General features: G+C 33.1%; 1 protein-coding gene across 1 annotated transcript in view; it reads right to left on the bottom strand.

Annotated features, from left to right (window-relative positions):
• Positions 1-6,012, bottom strand: part of LOC106478756 (serine/threonine-protein kinase mig-15-like) — a 120,884-nt gene that overhangs the window by 76,032 nt on the left and 38,840 nt on the right. The gene's annotated exons all lie outside the window — the stretch shown is intronic.

Here is a 6,012-nt window from a genome sequence, read left to right as displayed (position 1 = left end):
AAAAATATATATATTTTATTTGGAAAAAACACTTAGTTTACATTTTTTAACCTAACACTGCCAACCATATATGTTGAGAATCATATAAAAATGCTGGCTTTAATGTCTTTTAAACAGTGCTCCAGGATAAAAGTCCATTTGCTATAACCAGGGCTTTTTTTGAGACAGTACGCACCAGTACGGCGTACCAGCACCATTTTTCATATTGCAAAATGGAAAGAAAGGTGACAAACTTGAAAGAGTAATGTAAATGAACGTGTGAATTCTCCCCTTTGAACAAATCTTTTGTTCACAAGAAGACCAAAGAAAACCAGGTGGCCACTGAGGTTCCCTATTAATGGAACGCTAATCTTACCTGATGCTTCACACTTCATACTGCACTGATGATCACACATACGAGATCAAACAAACAGTATGTTTTCACACTCCTTTAAACTTTGTCATTTATAATACTTCTAGTTCAGTGTGTCTCTTTGGCCTTTTGTTCACAAGAGTAGCCAGATGGTTATGAGGAACAAAAAGAAGAACAGGTCTTTGTATATATTAATATTAGTAATTTCCCATAAACATGGCCCATTTACCAGACGTTTTACATTTCTGAAATGAAAAAAACATAATAAGGTGCCACTGGATATACAACTCATGCATTCATGTTTGGATAAGTTGTAGACCTGACTTACAAAAAATCTCAAAATATAAACAAGTTTTGCTACATCCCTCATATATCTGCATTACAGAAAACATGAAAAATACAATGAAACGCTCACACTTCTCCCTACAACTTACACCCATCTGTTCAGTTAGAGAACCAAAGGTTGCTTATAAGCTTACTACTTCAGTTTATTTAGGATTGCAATTTTGATAACTTCTTAATAATCTAGTAATTTATAATAATTGAGAGCTTATATATGGTGTGGTATAAATAAAATGTAGTCAAACTGAAATCAGTAAGTGCTGACCATGACTTGAGCTTTACTGTAGTTCCAGTTTGATCTAAGTTTTATATTTATAAATGCAGTATTTAAAGACCTCACATTGCATTAACACTTTCTTAAATTATATTATAATATATATGAAATCCATATTAAATTACTGCAAACGAAAAATAAATTTAAAGGAACTTTTGAGTAGTCATTAATAAAGGTAAAGATGTGTGTATTTTTATCGTTATTTTAGTACTTCTTACAAATGACAAAGTAACTTCAATGGCATGCAGCAGATAATTAGTTATGATTTAATGGTCCAATTAATCGTCCTTACTTCTGTCTATCGAGGTCAACTGATGTGCTATAACGTCACTGTGACAGTATCAAATGAATCGACATAGGATTACATTAGATTGCAAAAAGTTTTAGAAAGTGTATATGTGACTATTTTACAAAGGATACGAATTTATAGATCTGTTCAATAGAATAAATTACATTGAATTTTTATGTAATTAGTGTTATATTTTTCAATAGCCATACTAAAAGTTATTTTTAGTAATGGAATTTCGCTGTGCCCAAAGTAGGGTGACTAATCCAGGATTCTTTAAAGTTAAACCATAAACTAGGGCATTTCACTGACAGAAGACTGAGTTAAATAAAAAAAAACCTGTACGAGAAATAACAAGTTCACAGAATATAAATTATATATATATATATATATATTTACTTATTAAACTTATTTTCTATTTTTCTGAAAAGCATATTAAAACAAACATAGTTAAATAGTTTTTGTACTCGTAAAAACTTTTAAAAACTGATTCACTAACTACTGTCAAAACATGTAAAAAAGGCATAATGCTGCTATCATCTGCTGCCCCCTAGAGTTAAATTTTTAAATCAAATTCATAACCTTTGAAGGTAGAAAAAGCATTTTATTTCACGTTCTTCTATGCTCGATAGGCGGGGCAGCTGAAAAAATAGTCAAGAAGTACAGTACATTTAATTTAAAGGCTGTTTGTAAAACCGGGACAAGTAGTTGTCCCAAAAACCGTTGTCGAGACACCATAACTACCTCAGAATAACAAGACGTCTGACCAGCCAAGACCAAGGTGTACATCCCACCAAACTTGATTGCCCTTTAAGCCGTGGGGGCGTTATAGTGTAAGGGTCAATCACATTATTCATTGAAAAAAAGGAGTAGCCCTAGAGTTGGTGGAGGGTGGTGATGACTACCTGCCTTCCCTCTAGTCTTTCACTTCAAAATTAGGGACGGCTAGCGCAGATAGCCCTCGTGTAGCTTTGCGCGAAATTCAAACCAACGAAACGAGCGAACCTTTTATCAGCGGACTTTGATATAACTTACCATGTAGTAAAAATATGGCAACTCACTCAGCGTTTACTTCGTAAAATCCGCCTTGCTCTATGCCTAACAAGTCAGTGATTAGACAAAGTCTAGGCATAATAATTATTGGAAAAACAAAAGGCAAAATGTTAATATTCAAGATTTCTTTCTCAAATATACAACTGCTCGCAGCTATTTTCATGATTTGACACTGCGCAGTTGAATAAGTGACCTGCTAATTACAAGATTGAAAGCATACTAGTTTCAATTGCATCTTCATTGTTAATTACCAAAACTGTGAATAGTATTGAGTAATTCTTTGACAGAATTGTTTATGCAGAGTATTCATGCCTGTTGTAGAAATAACAAGCGTAGAGGACGATGTTTCGAAAGTGTTCCGTCTTCAGGCCAGTGTGTCTAAGCTGTTGGGTAAATTGTATGCCAGAAAGATGTACAAAATTTTGAATGTTCTAGAGAACCTGTGGGTCTATGACGTGAAAAGTGGGGGAAGAAGGTGACTATTTTTTTATGAAGTGAATATTTGTTTGTAATTAAGCACAAGGCTATGCAATGAGCTATTTGTGCTATGGCCCTCGTGGATATCGAAACACGATTTCTAGTGTCACAAGTCTGCAGACTTACCATTGTGCCAGTAGAGGCATGAAGTGCGGAAGTGTTTTCGCGATTTGTATGAGATTTACATGTGAAGCAATAAACAGCCACTAAGATTCAAAAATTAAATTGTTAATGATTTTAGTCTTTAAACTTGTGGTTATGGAAGGGTTCAAAATTTGCATTTTTTATTAATCATTTTCATGACAAATTACCAATTACTAAATCAATTAATCACCACATTTCTACGAATTACAGGTTAAAATTGAATTTTTAGTAATAATTACTTTTATAATACCAACCATGAAACAAGTTGCATTTTTTATTAATCAGTTTCATGACAAATTACCAATTACTAAATCAATTAATCACCACATTTCTACGAATTACAGGTTAAAATTGAATTTTTAGTAATAATTACTTTTATAATACCAACCATGAAACAACAATAACAAAAACATAGACGTTCTTTGTGAGTTTTAAGTTATGAACTTTGATACGAGGATGCTCGTACAAAAATGCATTCTGATATATAAATAAAATCAATGGACCAATATACTACAAGAAACATATGTTCGAATTTTCTTGATTTACTAATTCAAAGTTTACACGCTAAATATATTATTGAAATCTCATTTCAAAACTTCCTATACGTGAATAAACTCGTTATACCTTTTTTTTTTCTTTCTCGTATTAGGGTTGGTGATACGGGTATACTGTGTAATTAAATTATATTGTTTATAAGTTTTAGATATTACTACATTTATATGATTTCGTTTTCTGTTTAGGCGTTTACCGTTTCCATCAAGCGCAGTACAAGTTTCTGTAAAAACTAACCAATCCCAAATGCCGACCTATCTTTTGTTAAGTAACTCCCCTTTGAATATTCCGATAACAAACGGTGCAGAATGCAACACGAACCAGCTGCCAAACAGTCACGTGAAAACCAGTCTCATTCTCTGAAGTTGTGATCCACTGTTGGAAAATGGACTATAAACATAAAATCTTGTCTCATTCGTTAACACACCGCCTTAGAAAAAAAAAAACGTACTATAGGAAAGCGCAGGTACAAATTTGAAATCTGACGAATACTCACAATGGAGTGCTTTTCGAATCCAGTACTGTAAAAATAATGAAAAGATACGTTTGGCACACATGAAACGATGTCATAGTCACGCGTGCATTCCAACATACTAAATTTCACCGGCTGCTTAGTGATTTATCACACAGCACTGCAGTGCACGTGTACTATTATCACCGTACTTCATTATATACAATTAACATACACAAGCGAAAATATATATGCTTGTATAGCTGACGTTAATAATCATCTTAAATTTTTCTACTTGGCAACTTACAGCTGCTTTCAAAAGGCTGATTACGAAGTCTACATACCATGCTATTGACACAAAAAAATAAAATAATAATTGTCAGACGTGTAAATAAAGTGAAGTAAAGAGAACTGGTTATAGATTTTTTCTTTTTTTTTACAAATCGCTAGTAGACTATGGTATTTGATGACGTCAATTGTGCGCTTTTTCTTATGATTATAATATGATACAATGAAGTATTTAAATAATATGTCTACAAGCTAAAAACATCTTTCAAGTATAAACTTATTTTGTAATATATTAATAAAAAACAACATGATGTGGGTTACTTCATTTTATTCGATCACAATTTTATAAAATACTGATAAGTTTGGAGTTGTCTGCTTTTAACGATGTCATTGACCTATATCATCACCTTGGGACTCTTGGGAACACAGACACAAACAAACAGTACTGCACGGATATCTTAGTCATAATACTTTCAGGTTTTTTTTTGTCCTCCCGCCCTACAAGAAGTCCAGCTGTAAAATTATCTGACAGATATATATTCCCAAAAGGTCAAGTCTTTAATGGTTCATCCTACAAAACTATACATAGGAGGAAAACTCTCCACTCCCCAAGAACAATGTGAGGTCTATCGCTCCACGCTGTACACCAGAGAATCAAAATCAGTCTGAAAGTAGAACATCTGGCTAGTTCTCACAAAGGAGGCTGCTCGTTTCTTCTGTTTGCTAAAAACAGCCCTCATAAAATCACTCATCCAACCCAACCATCTGAAAGGGCAGAACAAATAATGAAACTGGTAGATCAATTTTAAGTATCTAGCTAGTTTAAAAAGAAGCTGTTTTAACTAATTAATGTGATGCTCTGACGATTTATTTTACTTGAACAAAAACATAAAGGCGCTTCTATTAATACATACTTCAGGCCTCTTATTTAATTACTTCAAGAAGTTTTAACTGGTGAAAGTAAAAGCATCAACTAGTTTGGTGTTGGAAGTTGAAAAACAAATTCAAGCAATATATCACTCTTTCTTTAGAACTAATTGATACTGCAAAAAACAATAATGGTTTAAGTGGTTCTGTGGTACCAAACCTGTTAAAATCATATTATGATTTTCTGGTAAAAACCATACTATGATATTCAGTTTTCTAATTGTATGTATAACTTTAATCCCATGTAAAAATCAGATACATTTCTTATATGGTATTCGTGTGATTAAACATGCGTGCATAATTTTATGTAGCTCATTAGAATAAAAATTAAGTTGCCTAATTGCAACACTACAAACGTTGAGCACATTAAAATAAGATGATTTTGAATATGCAAATCAGCAAGTAATATGACACTACAGCAAGTGTGATGCTAATGAAATGAGATTGCTCTTTGGAAGGGTATTTAATAGCCTTTTTCAGAACAATATATTCATACAATCAGATCATAAAGATATGTTGAAATTTGGGGTTTTAGAATTTCCAAGATGGGGATATCCCTTGTACTTAATGAAATTGGAAAATAACTTAGAAACACAAGAACCTTCCAGAAAGAGACCTATTAGAAGTCATACCCAAGCCATGATAAGCAAATTTCAGCATCTTGTAGCAGGCAAGAATCCACAAACACAAAGAGTAGTGGCAAAAGCCATCCACATGCCCCAGGCAACAGTACATATGATAAACAAGAAGGTTCTCCATCTGGAAACAAAACCAACAGGGTATGGGTTCAACAAGATGACACTTCCAGTCATATCTCCCACTCAACCATTCCATATCTCAAAGCAGCTGGATAATAAAATTAGTAT

Source organism: Limulus polyphemus, unplaced genomic scaffold (assembly GCF_000517525.1).
Source record: "Limulus polyphemus unplaced genomic scaffold, Limulus_polyphemus-2.1.2 Scaffold247, whole genome shotgun sequence".
In the NCBI taxonomy this organism is placed as follows: domain Eukaryota; kingdom Metazoa; phylum Arthropoda; class Merostomata; order Xiphosura; family Limulidae; genus Limulus; species Limulus polyphemus.
This window is presented reverse-complemented; position numbering and strand designations above follow the sequence as displayed.